Source organism: Apteryx mantelli, chromosome 1, assembly GCF_036417845.1.
Source record: "Apteryx mantelli isolate bAptMan1 chromosome 1, bAptMan1.hap1, whole genome shotgun sequence".
Taxonomy (NCBI): domain Eukaryota; kingdom Metazoa; phylum Chordata; class Aves; order Apterygiformes; family Apterygidae; genus Apteryx; species Apteryx mantelli.
The window spans coordinates 111,263,024-111,286,491 of NC_089978.1; positions in this window are offsets into that span (position 1 = coordinate 111,263,024).

The window sequence follows — 23,468 nt, forward strand, 5'->3', positions numbered from 1 at the left end:
CCAGGCTTCCTGCTGCTTTTGAGACTTGGAGAAAATAAGAAAAGCTATTAACTCAGGGTGCCTTGGACAACATGTTTTAAATTCAAGTTCTCATTGTAAATGGCCTCTCTTGGTACTAAATGGGATTTTATTTTAAAAGACAAAAGAATGTTTCTTAATATATTAATAAAAATAAAGACACACACACACACACAAAAGTCATATATGAATGCCTAACCCAAAGTATGGAGATATTTGGCAAGTGTATCGAATAATGAGCTGTTAAAGCTAGTTGTATACACCAAAGAAAATACAAGCCCAGCAACCACTTTGGAAACACAGTAGTAATCAGGAGTAATTTGCTCCCTGAAGCCAAACAGACATTTTATTTACATTGACAGACATCACTCTCCTATTCCTTGTCCTACACCTTCTTTGCTTGTTCTCCAAAATAGTCTTAGTAGCCAACACTATTGCTAGATAATATCCATATCAAAACAATTTTCATTTGATGTAGTGATACATGACAGTAGGCTGCAAACTGAATGGACATGAATATAATTTTGCATGAAATACAGATTTAGATATATATTCACCATGGCCTTCACTGAGTATAGAGGAGCAAATAGTGACTATGTTCCCAATTTAGCTAATCCAGTTTAGTAAAATGCTTATGTGGACTTAAGCCAGAGAGTTAGGCTCACACACGGGTTTTTTCACACAAATGAAGTACTTGCAGATGTAACTATTCTCTTTAGTAGATACAACCCCATATGACTAATATTTCTTTCCAGAATCTAGTATTCTCACTATGTTCAATGTTCATTTTCACGTGATTTTGAAGTGCATATTTACTTCTTGAATTTTTAGACAGTACATTGAACTTTCACTAAAAGCCACTAATTCTTACACCCACAGCAACATAATTTATCAATGTTTTTAATCCAATCTGTACTTCATTGACAAGAAAGGTTATTTGCCAACCTTTTGAAGTCAGAAAGGGTGAGAGGAGAGAGCCTTTACATTTTCCAAGTTTATATCTAAGCCCCAAATGGAAATAATTCTACAACAAAAATAAGAAATCTGGTAGGATATTCTTGAGATCTCTTAAATTCAGCAACACGTCACTGATACCGAGGCCAATTTTCCATAAGACTGATATGAATTGCAGAAAAGAGGAGGAAAGGAAGGCCAAATGGTGTTCCAAGTTAATCCATAAGGTGCTGAAATCTATAATTAAATGGGAATTTTATTTTATGCAATACAAATTATATAATTAACACACTTTACAAGTTTGGCTCAATTGTCAGTATTGGCTGATAATATATTTGCCTGTGTTTTTTAAAAGGAAAAACCTTCAGCACTGTAAGGGAGGAAAGCGAACGATACAAAATTCCATTACTTATTACAGTACTTACAATACTTTAGAGGACCTGTATTTATAATCCTGATGTTTATCTTTGGCATCAGAGGCTTCAGTCCACAACACTTAAAAGCTTCATACACTTCATCGCAAAAGGCTACCATTGAAATAAATAAATGATATCCCATATCAGCCCACATATCTTTCAAAATAGATTGTTATACTAGTCAGTGAACAAAAACAAAAGGTCTTTTAAATCCTGCCAGCAAAAATGGAATGAATTACTTCTGATATGCAAGGTTGCAGAGCTGGTAGCTTGCTAAGTAATGATTCTTGGAGACTATTCTCCTTTCAGAGTTCTTAAAAGAAGTTTCATGGCAAATTTAACATCCAATTTAACATCTGTTTCCTAGCAGAGGAAAGATGGTCTTGTGGATTAAAGCTGAAGACTCCTGGACTCAGATTTCCTCAGGAGCTTTGGCCAAATCACTTAATCTTCCTCTACTCCATTCTTTGTCAGTAAAATGGGAGATAAAAATATTTCCTTGGGCTGCCTTTATCATTTACAGTGAAAGATCTTTTGGTGGAGGTTGTGTCTTATATGGGGACATACAGCTCTTCAAACAATGTGGTCCTGATCTCAGGTCCTTTGGGACATATTGTATGACAAATAAAGAAAAGTAATCAGAGAACAGGCTGATGTATCACATGTTCAGGAAATTATATCATAAAGACTAAAGCTGACAGAAAGAAAGTCACTAAAATAAGATATGATTAATGGTTTGGGAGTTTTTTTCATAAAAACTCCCATGAGTTTCATGAGTTTTGTGCGTATTTGTTCTTGAGAATAAACACTATGACAGGCAATCATCCTTAACTAGGACTCAGTGAACTCAGTTGAAATTATCAAAACTAAAGCAAGTAAACTAAATTCAATGGGTTTAAGAGTTTTTGACTCAGAAATCTTGTTTAATTTGAAAAATCTAAAGCCTAGATTACTTTCTAGACAAGAAGCCAAAATCTGAAAGGATGGTGTTACTGAATAAAAGCAATTGGTACTTAAAATCATTTTTAAAGTTGTCTTTCCCTAGAACAAGATTTTTCACATACTGACCATAGTGTCAAACTTCTCTTATTCTTAAAAAGCACTTTTTATTTCTTTAAATTACACATATAAAATGTCAAAAACAAAATGGTTACTGGGTGAATGAAAAGATTTGTCAATCAGTTTGAGACTTTTTGAGCTTAAAAACTAAAATAAATAGCCAAAGGGTTTAAATATGAAATATTGATGGATTTTGAACATTTCTACAGTAAAACAGGTCTTTTTGTTTCTTTTTATAGAAACTGCTTGGCTTTTTTATACCAATAGCTAATACTAATTTTCTGTAAATGAACCTTTCTAAAGGTTAAAATATTTGGTGGGTTGCAAATGGAGTTTGTACATCTCCTGTGCATTGCAAATTTAGGTTTCTTCAATCAACCTGCCAATCAACTTCTTTCACCACAAATAAATTCACTGAACTCTGAGGTGAAAATTTTTTTTGACGCTGAAGTCAAAAAGAAACATTGAACAGGGAATTCTGTTAAAGATGATCTTTCTTATCTCTCATTCCCTCCTGTATTCCTAGAAGTACATACCAAATGCCAAGAAAAGCAGAAATCCAGGAACACTGAACTAAATGAGAGCAGAGGAGCACAAGGGCACATACAAAATGGAAAGACAAAGCAAGCTAAGTGACTATCTCATCTTAGGAATTTTCTTGTTCATGCAGTTTTTCAAAGATGATTCAAGCAGAAAACAGTTAAATGGAGCATAACCAGAAATGAATTAATAAATTGTGTACTTTTTACTGCTCAAGTCAGCATTACTCACTGAGGAATTTAAGTAATAGCTATAACCTGACACATTTTTCATCTGACTTTTCAAGCAAAAATAATTTTGTTCTTCTGATGCAAAACTCATCCTCATGAACTAGTTGTTCAAATGAAAGGATTACACATCTTAGAAAAGAAAAATAAAGCTGTAACTGGAGCTCAGCAGGTACAAAAGGATGCAAACATTTACCTGGTTGTTTAAATTATATCGTGCAAACTTTGCTACTGCTAATATGTGCATCAGCACATGTATTATGGCTGGAGTGCATGTAGATATGTTTATAAAATAGTTTTAAAGGTATGTTATGGAATAGACATGGAAACTGCACTTTGAATTTGCAATCAGGACTGTTTGTGCCTAGAAAAGGTTGGACCAGGTGACCTTCAGTGTTATTTTCCAACCTAAATTATTCTACAATTCTATGAAAATCAAATTTATAGGTTATTCTTATCTAATCAGGATGCAGATTCATGTCATGTCTCATTAAATCAAAAGAGCTTATCAAATATCATAACTACTCACAAGCAAACTTCTAGCAGTGAATAAAGTACGTTGTCCAGTGACCTATTCAAGAAATGAAAATACTTGTGGAAAAATTATAACAATTGCAATCAGAACAAAAAACAAACAGATAAATCACCAGCAATAAGTTATATGACTACTTCTTGAAGAAATGGAGTAAACATAAAGTCCCAATAATAACAATAAGAACCCAAATTTTCTATTTTTTTTTTCTTTGAGTTTCTGCATTTAGGTGGGATGCCAAATTATTTAGCTTCTTTATTTACATCTTTTACTGATTTATGGAAAGTTATGTGAAAAATAACAACGTTTATTAGAAAAGGACCATCTTCTGCAGCTTTTAAACTGTTTGACTACTATCTACTTATTTGGGGTGTCCCACTGAAGTAAGTCAAATTGTTCTTCTCAGTACATGTTTGCAACATGAAAGGAAGCTCTAGTAATAGGTTTATTTCTCAAGACTTTTCCTTTGTATTTAAATCATGTGTTTCACCATGGTTTGACTTTAAAAGCAGTTTGTACACAGGAAAAGATTGGCATTGGATGGCAATGAGCAGCAGCTTATATAACATCTTACAGATGATGTTTGCAACTTCTGGGTTGAAGCCAGCTCAAGCTTGTTGATCTCTTTGAAATCCTTTTGTAAGTTGTTCAGGTTTTATGCTCAGTGTTGGGCTGAGCCACAGATACACTTCCCCCCATGCTGGTCCAGCTGTCTCAGGGAGAAACATTTACACCAGTTGATCCACTCAACTGCTTGTCTAAAACAAAGGTCACCCTCCGGTCCCCTTTGCGTTGAGATAAAGTCAGCTTTCTGTGCAACAGCTGTGGTTAAAGAGTCACACCCTACATTACTCCTGAGCTTCATGGGCACCTCGCCCTTGCCCATCTCCTCTGAGCCTTCTTCCATTGTAGGGGTTTACTGGCTGGTCACATTACCTGTGAGTTCAAGATCTCATTTTGCACAAGGTCTTAATTTCTGAGTTAAGAAGCTGATTTTTTTTTTTATTTGAGGAATGTTAGATCACAGACATATCTTGTTTCAAAATTCACCACTAGTCTCTTTTTTAGCCCAAAATAAAACACAGTAATTGAGATTCATCCCAAACAATGATTTTTACAGTTTATACTGCCATAATATTGTATAACATATGTTAAACAAAGCCGTTAAGTGCAAACTTCCTAACACCCTTTTGTTAGCTACAATGACCATGTATTAAGGATGAAGTACATTAGGCACATGCACACCACTCCTACAAATATAAAGAGCCAATCACACCACAGCAGACCTACAGGAGTTTGTTTTCCAAGCCGTAACAAAAGATAAGTTTAAAACAGAGGTAGAAACTTTGAGGCCTGTGCTTCTCTGTGCAATATCAGTTTTAGCTAAGTTAAGTTCCAGTAATTTGAACTGTATTAATCTAAATTTTCTTAGTGTGACAATAAAACACTTTTTTGGCAGAGGCACTACGCTTACTTCTTAGAAGACTGTTTTACTCATTTTTTTTCATGGAATTTTTACATTATTTGTATTACTGCAGTCTCTGGAGGTTCAATAATGGATCAGGAACCAGCTGCCTCAAGCAGGGTGGGAGTATGGGGCAGTTGTCCCACAGAATATTGGCACAATGGATTTTGTCCCCTTAAAACTTTAAGTAATAGCAGATGTGCTATTATATGCTTTCCCAAGAGACAAGTATGAACAAACCTGTCTGAATCACTCAAGCTCATGACAGACAGATGAGTAGAAGCCAACGTAACATTTTCAAAATGATGAGTATATTCTGCTGAAGAAGAGATTGAAAGAATACAGATAGGTGTCCTATTTGGTTTTTCATACTTACAGTTGTGCACAATAGAATATATAGCTGCTATCACTGGAAACAAATCTCACAATAGGAAGAAAGCATAATGGCTGTTGAGGTATTTGCAGATGGTCTGAATCAATATCTCTGAGGGAGAGTTTCCCATTCATTTCAATGGGTGCTGAGATGGGAAAGAGCTTTTACTTGGGGCACAGAAAACAAATATTAAATAGGGTGAGACTTTAACAGCCAGCAAACTTCTGAATAAGCATGCTCATTAAACATTTTTAATTTAATTTTTCTGGAAGGAAAATTTTAGATTTGAATGTTCAGAGAGGAAAGAAGAAGAGGGAAAGAGACCTCAATTTTAATAAAAATCATCAACATACTAAAGCATGTTTTTCAAGCCATGAAAAGTGGAAACAGAGTCCTTTCCCCCTCCATTCCCTGAATTTTTTTTTAAATGTGCAAGTCTATCACTTGTTTCCATTGCAATTCTTTGCTACTAAACAGAGATTTGATCTGATTACATGAGGTACATCAATTACTAGAGCAGAAAAAAAACCAGAACTTTATCCCATAGGCAATTTTAATTCAAGAAAAAATGGTTTACCTGAAAGTTTTTTTGCTTTAAAATTTGATTTTTTAGCTGAACAAAGAATATAGAAAATATTCTTTTGAAAGTTCAAAAGTGAGTTGGAAGGACCTTTATATACCTCCTGGGCACTGCAATTCTGAGATCTGAGGACTCAGTTTCCTCTATGGACTAAAGTCCCTAGCTGAATTATGTCTTCTATGCTACATCATCCTTCTTAACTTTTGCTAAGCTACACAAGTCCATAATGAGAGGCCCAAATCTGCAGCATATCCAGGGAGCTATTGGAAGTTTATTGGGAACTTAAGCAGCTTGATGATTTTGCAAATATACACATAAATACATAAATAAATATATACATAAATGTATGTATATATATGCATATATGCATATAAATATATACATAAATATATAAATAAATACATTTGTGAGATACATCTGATCTAATTTAAAAAAAAAAGGGGGGGCATGCGCACAAGCATTATGTTCCCAAGCAGTTGCCTGAATTTACCCATGGCAGACCTCTAATAACTTAACTTAAACAATGAGTAACTTCTGTATAGCTACCTGCTTAAGTTAGAAGGATTGGTTTGTGCACTATGAAGTGTTCTTAGGCTATTTTCATAACTCGATAACTGGAAACTCTTCAGAAAGGAAACAGACTTTCAAGGATATGTTTTCAGCCACTTTTGCAACAAATTCTGAAATGATACTTTAGCAATCTCCCCTAACACAAGGACTATGTTCTTGTTTTAGTGGACCTTCTGCCCAGAGCTTTTCAACAGTCAAATGCCCCATTGCAAAGATGGAATTAGCATCTCTGGAGATTTAGAGGTCGTGGATGTACATAAGCCCTTCTCACCATCCTCATACCCTTGAAACACATCTTGTTTCTCAAAGCTGCATTTACTACCTAGTGATTGACCTTGCCTGACAAGAAATTTTTCCCTTTCTCCCCTTTCTAGTGTTGATCAATGCATTACTTTTGTTTTAATTGTCTATAGATATCTTCAGAACACACAGAAAATGCAATATAAGCAGTATTAGAGAAAACATGCACATTTAATCCTGTATCAAATCTCTTGCTGGAATGTAAAAAAATAAATATGAAAATCTATATTAGGCAAGATCCTCACCTGGTGTAAATTTGTGTAGCTCTATGAAAGTGAATGAGCTGTGAAAACATCCCCACTGAGAGTCTGGTACAATTTGTTTTAAACAAAGAAGAAACAGATTCTTTCAGATAGAACTACTGTGATGTATCTTATCATAAAATTTGCATCAAGAGCATGTTTCAGCTTGTATCTTGAATCATATTTTGCATGCTTGGCTTCTCAAATGAGTTGAGACAATCTCATCAGAGTGCCTCTCATTCTAGGAAAAACAAACAAAACCAAAAAACAGTGTAACCTTTCTGATAGTGCCATATGAGATGAATAAAAGATAAGGAAAATATAAGAGACTGTCTCATTTCAGAGGCTAGGTAAACTTGCTCCTTTTGTGATCTTCCTAAGTGTATTTGGTCTTTTCCTCTTATTTTTGGGATGCTTCTCTTCTTCAAGTTCTCTGTTCTAATTGACCTGGGTGGTTCCCAGAAGAGAAGGGTATACTCTTCAGCCATGAAGAGTCTTTGCTTGATGTTGGCATTCAATGTCTCATAAACTTGTGGGTAATTATTATGGAGAGATAAGTCTTACCTTATCAAGTGAAAAATCGAGCGCACAGCTCAAATTTTTCTAATAATACAGATATTTATGCCTCTGTTTTGTTAAAATTACAGTATTCCCCATTCACAGGTTACCTTATATCCATGAACCCCTGTACTAGCCAAAGAGAAATATTCTCATACTTCAGGCATCATACCAGAGAATTAGAGAATGAGTAAATAATAGCTTTTTGCTGGGTTACTTCTATTTGGATATGACAGTGAGTTCAGCTATTTTCCAGAAAGCTTTCTTCATGATAATTTATAAAAGAGTATTTCTTTTGCAATTTGTGATTATTTTTTTAGTTCTTTCTTGTTTTGGTATGCTTTATTGCTGAATATTGTCTGTATGTATGAAATTCCAATATAACTGAGCTAATAGAGTCCACTGAAGAGTGCTCTTATACCTCTAATCACATGCATTTTTTCTTGCAACTTCACACACATTTACATTGTTATAAAGATAAGGTTCTTATACATACGCGTATGACAAAAGAGTGAAATAGAATAACCTTTTGGGGGGAAATTCAGTGATTACAACCTGATGATTTGCAGACCGAAGCATAATTTTAAATGTAATTTATAGAAATATGGGTATTTAGCATTTTGTATTAAAGGAAGTTCTGATGATCTGAAACTGAACAGGTTTGATTACACCATAACCTATCAGTCCTGTCTACCATTTCACACCTGGGACTGCCACAAATATTCTGGATAGTCATGCCTCACTCCACTTTTTATCATTTAAATGCTTTGTATGTTTCTGATTCACCTTGCCACAGACTGAAATGTCAGCACAGCCCTGAATGTGCACTGAATTTTCTGATGCATTTTGTAAGTAAAAGGTTTTAAGTAGTACATTGTAATTTTTCGTTCAGACTGGAGTGGTGCAAACCATGATCCTGAAAAAGATAAATCATATCTCTGTCCTATGTTCTACATTTTTAAAGAGAATATGATATTATGACAAACACATTTCTGACATTACAAATAAAATAAAAATAATTTTACAATTTCATGGCATTTTATTAGGAAAATGTGAAAACAACTGTTTTATGATGTTCAGTTTGTGGGTCAGTACATTAAAGTGTTATAACAACTCAGAAGAGTATGCATTCTCATTCTGTAGGCCAATATTACTGAAAACACAACTGGGAACACTTTCCAAAAGCTGACAGTATCCCTGTTACAGCCACTCATCAGTAAGTGTTCTGGTAGTAATCTCCCCTTTGTAACTACTGGTTCCTTTGTATTACAGTTTCACCTCCCAGCAGACTCAACTCCTCAATGAATGCCAAAGCAGCCCCATCAATTTAAGATCAAGGGTCTACAGCATTTCAGCATCTGCTGTGGTAGACAAGGCAGCTGTATGGCCACGTGGAACTTCATGAGCACAGGGATTGGAATACAATATGTTTAATGGCCCATTGCTGACTTCCGACTGCTCAGCTGACAATTTTTTTATCAAAGCACTATACACTATCCCGGTCTGAAGCTTGCCCTGAAAGGCTGCTTGATACTCAGCACTTTTGCACGTAAAGCCCCCTTCATGTCTAAACAAACCTTAGGGTCCCAGCTTAGGATATTTGGGGAAGGCAGCTTAAGTCTGCCACTCTGTTGGCTTTCTTTAACAGGAGCGGACTTGGGTTAAATGCTGACTGCTCTTGAAAGATGCAGCGCTAAGTTTTGAAATCTCAAGCAAGAGTTTCCAAAGGTGGAAAAAGTCATCATCTGCACTTTATGAAGCAAATAAAAGTGAACTGTAACTGCACTCATATGATAATTTTGACCTACTAGGTCCTTGGGTTACATTTTATAGTTCTTTGGTTAGCTGTACAACTACACAAACCCAAAATGTAATAGAGGTACTAAGAAAAAAAAAATCCCTGCTCACTAGCTACAGTATGCAGAGGGCTGTTTGAATTGCTTATGGTTTTTGAATTCTAGTTTTTTAATTCTGGTTCCAGACAGCTATCATAATTTTCTAGAGACATGGGTATCCCATCAGTAAGGATAACATCTACAAGTCACTTTGTGTCTCTTTCAACCATTTAACCTGTTTAAGAATATCCAACCTTCATCCAACATATTTTAATGACAGACTGAGACACCTATACAGAATGTAATGCTTCTCAAGCAGCAGTTAATCTACAGCTTTATTAGATCCCTGAAAGCATGTGGGATAAAAGAAATCAACAACTGGGAATGAGCACAAGGCTTTATAATGCAGTCAACATGGCTCAGGCTTATTCAGCCACCTAAGTGACTTGACTCTTTTCCAAATATATTAGCACAGAATCCTCTAGGCATCCATTCAGACAAGCCTGTAGAAACTCTTGGATCTTTTGCCAGATCCTAGAAACCTGTAAATGCCCTGGCTGTTCTTTTTTGATGCATGGATAAATTCTTATGCTTTCTGCATTGTTTTTCCTGTCATTTTAAAAAGCATATTTATATTCAGAAACGGGAAGACAAATAAGACAGCAGTGTTCTCTCTTGGTAACTCCTGATGGAACCATCTATTTCATTCTTTTCAGTTATTCCTGTTAATTTCCACTGATAAGAATTAAATGCTATGTTTTTTTTTTTTTTCCATGTGGTCTGTGACAGCTTAGGCAGTCCACAGACTAAAAAGACCTTAGAAGAAAGGAAAGGGGAAAGTAAGTGACTCTACTCATGGCTTCTAATTTGAAGAAAAATAATTACCAACTGTCTGCAATTACACTACATAGTATTGAACTGGATGTCAACAGGAAGTAGATGACAAGAACATGCAGGTAGGTACATTTCTGTCTAACATCTCTGGTTAAGCTGTCCTACTGCCAATATTTTCTAATAATTCCACTGAAAGACGGAGGACAGTGATCTGAGCATGCAGATGGGTGCATTTCTGTCTAACATCTCTGGTTAAGCTGTCCTACTGTGACATGCCACCAGAGGGGCATCCAGGATTCTTTCGGATTCCAGGGTTAGTTGTACTGAACTCGAGAGATTGTCATTTGTCAAGTGTGAGAATTTATTAAAGCTAGGAGGTTATAACAAAGCTGACAGCATAGCAAATCTGGAAATATAACAGAACTGAAAATAGATATACATATCAGAGAGCTACAGTTCAATCACGGGTGCACAATACAATGACCGCTCCCACCCCATATGGGCCACCCCTCCAGTATAGTTTTCCTCGAGTCCGCAGGCCAGCTGACCGTGGGTCCGAGTCCATAACAAGCGTATGTGGCTGACTCCCTTTTATACCCAGGCAGAACAATGCCAGCCCACAGCCATACCAAGGCCGCATGGCTCTGGTCAATAGCAGCGTGCACATCAGCAGGTCGCCTCGTGCTCAGCCCAAACACTGCTCAGCGGATAACAAGTGTCCATTAGCAGGTCGTTCCGAGGGGAATGGCTGCACAGCGCCGAGATGTCTATGGTGTGGGTCTGCGGTGTCACTTCTCCTTTGTCTGGACTTGTCAATCTTGGGGTCATTAGAGGGTGTGCCTCCAGGCTACAGCAACCCCACAGTGTGGCGGTGCTGGCCGTGATGCACCCGGAGCACCCTGGAGCAAACCCCTCTTTTATGAGCTGCACCATCCCGTGTCCCACGCTTGACTGTGTGGTGCGTGTCACATACTGCCAGTATTTTCTAATAATTCCACTGAAAGACACAGGACAATGATCTTCCAAGCTATATTTGCTTGGAATACTTTCATATTTTAAGGATTCACAATTGAATTAAAAATACTTTATCCTTTAAAACTGGAAGTCTTAAAATTATAATAAGCTACATAATTTCCAGATGGGGCAGCAATCCTGGAGCTTTTCTCAGAGCAAGTTAGGTAAATAACAACTTACAGACTTGCAAATTCAAGTGTGCTAAGAAAGATGGTATAACCGAAAAGGCATAGAGATCAACAGTGATTAGTGTTGAATTGAAAAGCAGTCACTTACCTCATTAGTTATGTTTGAAGACCGTATTGCTGTCTATACAGTTGGTCCATTGCTGTCATGAAAGCAAAGTGGGATACAAACTAATAATACTTAGCATTTGGCATGTATAATGCAGGCTTTACTATACTGTTTCACGGAGTTTATTGAATCTTAAGAGTAATACTACCTTGTAGGTCAGTTTCTCCCCAAATTATAACTTTTTCCAAATATGATTCACTGTATGCTTAAAATGAAACTACAGCAAGTAGGAAAAGTTGTCTTATAAATACTTTAGCAGCTGAAAATGAGGATGCCTCCTGTTACCAGACAGATCTCAAAATATCACAAGTGACACAAAAATCTGTGATTGTATTTCATCCCAAGCTCTCAAAAGATATAAAGAGTAAACTGACAATATGTTTAAAACCTAGGTAGGGATCACATCCATTTCATTGATAGATTACAAAGACTTATCCAAAATTGTAAGGGATGATTACGTGTTTTGCTTTCAGGCTCTGTATTGAGAAGTCAGTCAAGTATGAGCTGTTAAAGTTGAGGCAGAAGCTCTGAAGTGAAGTGGGAAATCAGAGACATGCATATATACTAACAAATTTAGATACAGTAGTTCTGGACAGGCAGGAGGCAGGGACATGAATACAGCCTTTCCCACATCTGTGACCTTGAGCATTCCTGCCACTCAAGACAGTACTAAGGGGGAAAATTCTGTCCCTTGCCATACTGAATGGTTGAAGCATGAATGCAAACAATGATTGCACAAGTGAAATCATGAATTTATCGTAACCCAATGTTCCAATTTTATATGACCTAATTTAGTTTTTTGTCAGCAAATCAAAATAACTTGCATTTTCTTTGAATGGCGCTTCAGAAAGACAATCATATTGTGATAGGTAATAATTTGTTACATCAACTCGTGAAGTGATTTTACCATGAAACTAGGTGCTAAGTACCGGCTATCACCACAGTGATTGTACTGAGTCAGCAGAGCGATATTGTATTGTGAAATGTATGCGCGTGACCTGAAAGGCACCATGTACAACGCAGAGGAAGACGCCAGCTTTCATCCCGACCCCCCCCAGCAACAGCCGGCGCAACCACAGAAGTTACAGGCATATAAGGGGACTGTGAGCGGGGGGATCGCGCGCGCCGTTGGTGGAGCAGGAGACTCCCCGGCCGCCCAGCGCTGTTTTGCTTACTTGTGACTTGCTCAATTATTCTATTAAATTGGAATTTATGCAACCCGGCCCGAGTGGTTGTCAATTTGTCGCGTTTACCCATAACAATATTAAGTTTGTAGTAAAATATCTTCCCCTCCCAGAAGCCTTAGTCAGTCAACGAATGTCCACTGAATTGACAGTTTCATATCTACTGTGGATTTTTTCCATGCGCATAAAAGACAAAATTGAAAACAAACAAACTTCCTTTCACTCTGTAAAGGAGGTAATCACAGGAGGGATTTTCTTTACTTTTTCTCAAGACCTAATTGAGAAAATTGAAGAATTTAAGGATAAAAGAAAAATTTCTTTTGAGGAATTAAGTGGTATTTAGGGAAAAGTTATTTGAAACTCTGGGATTGTATTGGTATTGTGTATAGTATCCTGGATTTGTCAAAGAATGGCCAAGAAATTATTTCTTTTTTTTAGATCAGCTGTATATCATTGTTTAATGACCAACCTGATAGCCTTCTATGATGGAATGACTGGCTGGGTAAATGAGGGGAGAGCAGTGGATGCTGTCTACCTAGACTTCAGCAAGGCTTTCGACACTGTCTCCCATAGCATCCTCATAGACAAGCTCAGGAAGTGTGGGTTAGATGAGTGGACAGTGAGGTGGATCGAGAACTGGCTGAATGGCAGAGCTCAGAGAGTTGTGATCAGTGGCACAGAGTCTAGTTGGAGGCCTGTAGCTAGCGGTGTCCCCCAGGGGTCAGTCCTGGGTCCAGTCTTGTTCAACTTCTTCATCAATGACCTGGACGAAGGGACAGAGTGCACCCTCAGCAAGTTTGCTGACGATACAAAACTGGGAGGAGTGGCGGATACGCCAGAGGGCTGTGCTGCCATTCAGAGAGACCTGGACAGGCTGGAGAGCTGGGCAGAGAGGAACCTCATGAAGTTCAGCAAAGGCAAGTGCAGGGTCCTGCACCTGGGGAGGAATAACCCCAGGCACCAGTACAGGTTGGGGGTTGACCTGCTGGAAAGCAGCTCTGCGGAGAAGGACCTGGGAGTGCTGGTGGACACCAAGTTAAGCATGAGGCAGCAATGTGCCCTTGTGGCCAAGAAGGCCAATGGTATCCTGGGGTGCATCAGGAAGAGTGTTGCCAGCAGGTCGAGGGAGGTGATTCTCCCCCTCTACTCAGCCCTGGTGAGGCCACATCTGGAGTACTGCGTCCAGTTCTGGGCTCCCCAGTACAAGAGGGATGTGGCACTACTGGAGCAAGTCCAGCGAAGGGCTACAAAGATGGTTAGGGGACTGGAGCATCTTTCTTATGAGGAAAGACTGAGAGAGCTGGGCCTGTTCAGTCTGCAGAAGAGAAGACTGAGAGGAGATCTTATTAATGTATAGAAATATCTTAAGGGAGGGTGTCAAGAGGATGGGACCAGACTCTTTTCAGTGGTGCCGAGTGACAGGACGCGAGGCAATGGGCACAAACTGAAACACAGACACTTCCATCTGAACATGAGGAAAAACTTTTTCACTGTGAGGGTGACAGAGCACTGGAACAGGTTGCCCAGAGAGGTGGTGGAGTCTCCTTCTCTGGAGATATTCAAAACATGCCTGGATGCAATCCTGTGCAATGTGCTCTAGGTGACCCTGCTTGAGCAGGGGGGTTGGACTAGATGATCTCCAGAGGTCCCTTCCAACCCCAGCGATTCTGTGATTCTGTGATATTGATACATTGATATAATGATAATTGTTTAATGAAAAATAGAACAAGATTCTAATCACAGTAACTTAAAATAGATCCTACATACCACTAGTGAGGTCCACAATGTTGCTCTGAGAATCAGGCCCAAAGTGTGCAAATAAGATCACTTATAAGGCTGTAGATCCTCTAATATCAGAAAGCTCCAATTTAAAGATTTTTCTCAGACTGATCAAAACATCATAGTTACCAATAAAGCATCTGCTGCAGCCAAATTAAGTGTAAAATTACTTATAATTACAGCTATGAAAGATTCATTTTGTGCACACAGCCTAGCAACAGACTGTTATTATTTGTGCAGCACCTGGTCATTTGTGGTTTGGAAAAGTTCATCCACAGGTCACTGAACACAGGTAACATGAATAATTTATCTTTTTTATAGGTAGAGGAATAAATAACTTATCCTACATTTAAAAACCCATGCTGAACAAACAGGTCTTTCAAAATTTAATTTGGTTTATTACACGTACCACAAATTTAAAGCTAAATTGCTCTTCATATACAAAAGCATGAATTTAACTGAATTCCTAAAGGCACTTTGAGTCTCTGCTGCCTAATTCTGAGCAAGTTATCTTTCATATAATTCGACTAATCAGGCACAAATCGTGACTTCACTTGGAAACATTTCCTGAAAAAAATGACTGATGCAGAACAAATGGAATAAAATGCACTGGGAAAATTTTAGTTATTTTCTAATATAATTTAAAAATAATTTATAGCATATTGGTTTATGTTAAGGCTAAAAGCCCCAAATATCCAAGTGCAATTCCCATTGATTTCACTGGGATCTGTGCCTGTTTATCTGAAGGCTGAACTGGGCCATAAGGAACTGTGCCAGAAATAGTAATCCAAGCATAGCAGTGTAATGAAAAAGAGAGATACTCAATTAGATGAGAAAAATAATTTTAAGCATTAGGTAAAACTATGTTTCCTTCCACAGTCAGCCCTGTTAACAACCAGGCACCACTGAGAAGAGTCTGTTCCCATCCTCTTGACACCCTCTCTTCAAATACTTAAACACATTGATAAGATCCCCCCTCAGCCTTCTCTTTTCTAGGCTGAACAGTTTCAGCTCTCTCAGCCTTTCCTCATAAGACAGATGCTCCAATCCCTTAATCATCTTTGTAGCCCTTTGCTGGACTTGCTCCAGTAGTGTCACATCCCTCTTGCACTGGGGAGCCCAGCACCGGACACAGTACTCCAGATGCAGCCTCACCGGGGCTGGGTAGAGGGGCAGGATCACATCCCTCAACCTGCTGGCCATGCTCTTCCTAATGCAGCCCAGGATACCATTGGTCTTCTTGGCCACAAGGGCACATTGCTGCCTCATGCTCAACTTGGTGTCCACCAGCACTCCCAGGTCCTTCTCCGCAGAGCTGCTTTCCAGCAGGTCAGCCTCCAGTCTGTTCTGGGGCATGGGGTTATTCCTCCCTAGGTGCATGACTCTGCACTTGCCTTTGCTGAACTTCATGAGGTTCCTCTCTGCCCAGCTCTTCAGCCTGTCCAGGTCTCTCTGAATGGCAGCACAGCCCTCTGGTGCATCAGCCACTCCTCCCAGTTTTGTATCGTCAGCAAACTTGCTGAGGGTGCACTCTGTCCCTTCATCCAGGTCATTGATGAAGAAGGAACAGGGCTGGACCCAGTACTGACCCCTGGGGGACACTGCTAGCTAGAGGCCTCTGACTAGACTCTGCGCCACTGATCACAACCCTCCGAGCTCTGCCATTCAGCCAGTTCTCAATCCACCTCACTGTCTGCTTATCTAGCCCATACTTCCTGAGCTTGTCTATGAAGATGTTACAGGAGACAGTGTCAAAAGCCAAGGTAGACAACATCCGCTACTTTCCCCTCATCTACCTAAATGGTCATTCCATCATAGTAGGCTGTTAGGTTCATTTAGCATGATTTCCCCTTGTTGAATCTGTGCTGACTATCCTGATCTCCTTCATATGCTTAGAGATGGCATCCAGGACAAACTGCTCCATTACCTTTCCAGGGATGCAGGTGAGGCTGACTGGCCTGTATTTTCCTGGGTCCTCCTTCTTGCCTTTTTTGAAGACTGGGGTGACATTTACTTTCTTCCAGTCCTCAAGCACCTCTCCTTATCACCATCACCTTTCAAAGATGATTGAGAGTGGCCTTACAATCACGTCCACCAGCTCCCTCAGCACTTGTGGGTGTATCCCATTAGGGCCCATGGACTTGAGGATGTCAGGTTTTCTTAAATTATCTCTAACCCGATCCTCCTCAGCCAAGGGAAAGTCTTCCTTTCTCCAGACTTTCTCCCTGGTCTCCAGGGTCTTGGATTCCTGAGGGTTGGTCCTAGGAGTGAAGACTGAGACAAAGAAGACATTCAGTATCTCTGCCTTTTCTTTATCCTTTGTCACCAGGGCCCTGCCCCATTGAGCAGCAGGTCCACCTTTCCCCTAGTCTTCCTTTTGTTACTGATGTATTTAAAGAAGCTTTTCTTGTCCTTGACATCCCTCAGCAGATTAAACTCCAGATGAGCCTTGGCCTTCCTAGCCCCATCCCTGCACACTCTGACAACATCCCTATATTCCTCCCAGGTTACCTGTCCTTGCTTCCACCTTCTGTACACTTCCTTCTTCTGCTCGAGCTTTGCCAGGAGCTCCTTGTTCATCCATGCAAGTCTCCTGCTCCCCTTCCTTGACTTCTTGCTCATTGGGATGGACCATTCTTGAGCTTGAAGAAAGTAATCCTTGAATATCAACCAGCTTTCTTGGACCCCTCTTCCTTCTAGGGCCTTATCCCATGGGATTATTCCAAGCATGTCCCTGAAGAGACCAAAGTCCAGGGTTGTAATTCTACTTTTTGCCCTGCTCCCTCCCCTCAGGATCCTGAACTCCACCATCTCATGGTCACTGCAGCCAAGGTTGCCCCCAGCCTTCACATCTCCAACCAACTCTTACTTGTTTGTAAGTACAAGATCCAGCAGAACACCTCTCCTCATTGGCTTCTCTATTACCTGCATCAGGAAGTCATCATCGATGCTTTTCAGAAACCTCCTGGATTGTGTGTGCCTTTGTGCAGGGTGGTTAAAATTACCCATAAGGACCAGGGCCTGAGAATGTGAGGCTACTTCCAGCTGTCTGTAGAAGGCCTCAAGTACTTCTTCTTCCTGATCAGGTGGCCTGTAGCAAACACACACAACAGTGTCACCCATAGAATCACAGAATCACAGAATCGCTGGGGTTGGAAGGGACCTCTGGAGATCATCTAGTCCAACCCCCCTGCTCAAGCAGGGTCACCTAGAGCACATTGCACAGGATTGCATCCAGGCATGTTTTGAATATCTCCAGAGAAGGAGACTCCACCACCTCTCTGGGCAACCTGTTCCAGTGCTCTGTCACCCTCACAGTGAAAAAGTTTTTCCTCATGTTCAGATGGAAGTGTCTGTGTTTCAGTTTGTGCCCATTGCCTCGCGTCCTGTCACTCGGCACCACTGAAAAGAGTCTGGTCCCATCCTCTTGACACCCTCCCTTAAGATATTTCTATACATTAATAAGATCTCCTCTCAGTCTTCTCTTCTGCAGACTGAACAGGCCCAGCTCTCTCAGTCTTTCCTCATAAGAAAGATGCTCCAGTCCCCTAACCATCTTTGTAGCCCTTCGCTGGACTTGCTCCAGTAGTGCCACATCCCTCTTGTACTGGGGAGCCCAGAACTGGACGCAGTACTCCAGATGTGGCCTCACCAGGGCTGAGTAGAGGGGGAGAATCACCTCCCTCGACCTGCTGGCAACACTCTTCCTGATGCACCCCAGGATACCATTGGCCTTCTTGGCCACAAGGGCACATTGCTGCCTCATGCTTAACTTGGTGTCCACCAGCACTCCCAGGTCCTTCTCCGCAGAGCTGCTTTCCAGCAGGTCAACCCCCAACCTGTACTGGTGCATGGGGTTATTCCTCCCCAGGTGCAGGACCCTGCACTTGCCTTTGCTGAACTTCATGAGGTTCCTCTCTGCCCAGCTCTCCAGCCTGTCCAGGTCTCTCTGAATGGCAGCACAGCCCTCTGGCGTATCCGCCACTCCTCCCAGTTTTGTATCGTCAGCAAACTTGCTGAGGGTGCACTCTGTCCCTTCATCCAGGTCATTGATGAAGAAGTTGAACAAGACTGGACCCATGTTAGTCTGCCCCTTAATCCTTACACATAAGCTCTCAGTCAGCCCATTGTCCACCCCTAGGCAGAGCTCCACGCTCTGAGAACTTGTCTGTCTCTCACTTGTCCTTTCTGATGCTATGCAGCCTGTTGATTTCCTCCCGTAACTCCTTGACCTGGCGACACAACTCATCAACAACAGCACACCTTCTGCAGGAAGGATGATTGTCAGCCCCAGCCTCACAGAGAGGCTCCAGGCCCTCCTGCAGCCTGAGACTTGTGGAGCTGCATTCTGTGACCAGCCAATAAACCCCTACAATGGAAGAAGGCTCAGAGGAGATGGGCAAGGGCGAGGTGCCCATGAAGCTCAGGAGTAATGTAGGGTGTGACTCTTTAACCACAGCTGTTGCACAGAAAGCTGACTTTATCTCAACGCAAAGGGGACCGGAGGGTGACCTTTGTTTTAGACAAGCAGTTGAGTGGATCAACTGGTGTAAATGTTTCTCCCTGAGACAGCTGGACCAGCATGGGGGGAAGTGTATCTGTGGCTCAGCCCAACACTGAGCATAAAACCTGAACAACTTACAAAAGGATTTCAAAGAGATCAACAAGCTTGAGCTGGCTTCAACCCACATATTCCTTCCCAGCAACTGGGAACGCCCAGTGTTGTGATGGTGAGCATATTACAGAGATTGATAATGGGAATCACATCGGTATTGAGATTGAACTGTATATTGCAATTGCTATATTTTTCCAAGCAAAGCTTACACTTCTATTGTGATCTCAGTGTATTGCGGTATCACTCTGCTAAATCAAAAATCCTGTATGACATCAAATATCTTCAAATAAGTGAATTTGGTCATTAAACAGTACGCCTTCTGTGTGTGAAATATCTAAAAGAACCTGGTCAGAGAGTGTTGGACTCTGACACATCCTCCGTTGGCAGGTCTGTCTGCATGGAAGCCTCTGACATGGCAAGGAGAGTGACTCCAACAGCTACAGGGAATGCACCCTATAGTGTGTCACGACCTTATCTGAGAAAGCGTACATTACTATGAATGGAGATGAGTACCCCTTCTTTGTGCCTTTCTGAGTGAACTGCTGTGCAAACTGCTGTGTCTGTTGACTGCCTCTGTTAGCTGTGCTCTGGGAGCACTCTGGGACCTGCACTCACTTAGTAAGTCTTATTCTTTCAGTGTCTTCCTAAAAGTTTGCAGAGCGCTCAATAAAAATAGAATCTGCTTGGGGCCTTTAGCAGCTACTGAAATAATCTGTATCATAATAGTAAGTTGCAATTGAAATTGCTTCCATCTTTGACTTGATTAGCAAAGTATTTTATTGAAACACAAGTGTTCTTTTTTCACCTGTTCTTCAGTCTGACATGTCTTTCAGTGGCTACATCAGTGATACTGCTTTTGAGACTGACATTTATGAAAAACTACTATGTTTCTAGATTTTCTTTTTCTGTTTGCAATTTTTACAATGTAAATCTTCAGTGAGTTTGTCAGTTTTAACTGAGCAAGTGCTTTACTGCATAACCTTAAATGGAGCTGGATTTTTTTTTTCTCTGGAGACAAATCCCAACCTGTTTTATTCTTACCCTACTCTGGCATAATTCTGTTAAAACTAGTGAGATTGTAATATATTTAAATTGTTGTGGAAAGTAACCTGGAGTTCTGCATGAATACATTTAAAAGCTGTGATTAGCAGTTTTGGTTGAGGATTCACAACATTTTACTGTTGCATACAAAACATTGTGTGTGTGTGAGTAATACTATAGTTAACTGAAAGGCATTGCCCTGAAAGCCTTACAGTCTGGGGTCTGAGTCTGCAGCTGTATCCTTTGGAAATTATTCTTGTTCCTCCAGAAAGTCATAAGGTCAACAAGGGATCAGTAGGTAAAAAGGTCCAGATGCAAAATCAGAGTCTGTACTGAGGAGCAGCAGAATGCTGTAAACCTGTAAGCCTAAAAAGAATGGTCTGTGCCCAGAAAAAGATACAGTCTAGATGTAAGTGGGACAAATATTTAGCTGGACTAATGCAGGTCTGCCTTCAGTTCAATCTTCTTAATGAAGCAAGACTAAAAGAGTCAATTGTGTGCTCCTATATATAGAAGCATCATTAACCAACACGGAATGAGTTAGGAAATGGGAAAAAGGAAGGAAAAGGATAAAGAAAAAAAAACAACAAAAACCCCAGCAACCCACATTTAAGTAACAACAGAAAGACACACAAGAAGAAGAAGAAATAAGGACTATAAAGGCAACCTGTAAATTAGAATGGGATAAAATTAAGAATGAGCATCATTCACTGCATTACGGAAATATCTTTCAAGGAAACTGTTAGACACTCCCTTGGTTGAAATGTTTAAGAATAAGCATATATGCAGAAACTTATTGAACATGACAAATATTCATTGTGAGAGAAGGGACTAGAACATAGGCTCTTAATGTTTTTCAGATTGAGTATCCTATTTCAATATCAAGACAGCTTCACACACCTTGTTTACAGGTCATCTCCTATTCATGATCATGCTGTTTCTCTTTGTAGGAGCTCATAAGGAAGAAATATACATGAAGTTAATGGGGCTTTAACACTCATGAAAGGACAAGAAGCAGCCAGAAAAAAAAGGAAGGCACAGTATGGAGAATATTGCCTTTATGGATTGCAAAGCATAGTTCATAAATTAGCTAACTGAGCAGGTTTTCCTTTTCAACGACTCTTGAGCTTTGCTAGTAACCACCACATGGAAGTTTTTCAAGTATTAGGTGAAATAGTACTGATTGTACTCCCCACCTAAATGTTCAAGTGTTATTTTTTTTGTATTTCATTGCATACTTGGCATGCCATTGTTTTTCCTTTATTTGGCTCCTCCATTTTCAGTACAGCCCTTTACACTAAAGAAAAAAGATTGCAACTACCTAGAGACACTTTCTCAAATTTCCATCCATAATTTTTTTTTTTTTGGAATGTGATGCTTGTTTTGGCTGTCTGGCAACAATTCTCTGCTGATGGTAAAGAACTGAAAACTAGCATTTGGCTAGTTCTTAATGAGTACATTTCTACAGAACAAGGAGAATAGTGCCTTCTCTAAAGCTAGTTCATTCCTCTCCATTTTACTGTAGAGTTTCTTTAGAAAAGCCTTCTCAGTTTACCCTGCCTTTCTTACTGCTATAAACCCAAATAAAACTACACTTTGGAAGAATGTAAAAAACATCTAAAGCAACTGTAAGTCTTTCAAGTATTCTCTCCCTAGTAAAAACACTAACTGTAAGTTACTAAATCACATAGGCAGCTTTATTTTTTAATCTTCCATAACTATTTTTCAGCCAAGTTCAATTTTTTTTTACTTAAAAAGCTTTATGAAAATGCATCAATAAAAGCATGTGTGCCACGCTCCTTCAAGAAATCTGAAATATGTCATCCAGTACAAAGATTTTTAAGTGTTGGAACCTGCTTACCTGATCAACACAGCAGCAAGCATATGCAGAAATAAAAGAAGGCTCTGTCTTTCTATTTTCCTTTCTAGTAAAAGCAAAAAAATACATTTTTTTTAATTCAATGATAAAGTAATTGCATATGAGATCATACCCTTCTACTGTGCATCATATCAGAAAGTTAAAGAAATTCAAATTGCTGCTGCTTTTTCCACATAAAATTCCAAACTCAAACATATTTTTATTTTAAACTTAAGGCCTCTTCTGATTAATTTTGTTTTCATGGCTTCTTACAAAGAAACCAAATGTTTTTCATGTGAGAGGTGCTGAGGAACCAGTCAGCACATGTCAAGATAGTGGCTGAAAGAAGACTGAGAGGAAAAAGATTCATGAAGAGATGCCACATAAATTTAATTTCTAAGGGATGAATGAGCAATCCCAGAGAAACTCTTTTGAAAGGTTACATTATACAGCTTCTCTACAGTGGCTAACTGGCTGCTGAATCCTGAACCCATAGGAGAAGATATTTAGGTACATTCAAGAGGTCTTTGGAAAGAGAGCTGCCTAAGAAAAACTGAGCCATCCTTCAAGAAACATGTCTCTGGACACGTCACCTGAGATTATGACTGCTGCAGAATGTTAGACAAAAGAGAAAATCAAATCACTGAAAAGTTAGTATGGTTCCTCCTACCTGTCCATGCCTGACAAAGACCATAGAAAAGTCCACCAGTGGGGCTGGCTGCGTACTATGACTGAATGAGTAGGTGTCAGGGGAAGGTTTTAGATTCAGGTAGGAAGAAGGCTAAGATACTTAATGTCTCCTGCAACAGAAAACAATCAAAAGCACTGAAAAGAGGAATCTTGAAATGTAAAATATTAGATGAGGTTTTATTTTTAATAATAGCCCATATTTCTGCCAACAGTAGAGTGTTTTGCAAGGGAAATGCCAGCCTGTCTCAGTCTTTCAGAACATATCAGAGATGTCTTAAAAGCCCTCTTCAACAGGAAAGAGAAAAGTTGACTAGGCTAATCAGAAATACTAGCTTCTGTAATTGAAATATGATCCTAATCCTTTTTAGGTGAAATGAGACAAATACAAAAATGTGAGGGTAAAGAAATAACATCTCACCAAAAAGAAAGTCAACAGACTGGCTATAAGTCATAAAAAAACTGATGAAAATGACTGCAGAAACTGTCTTAT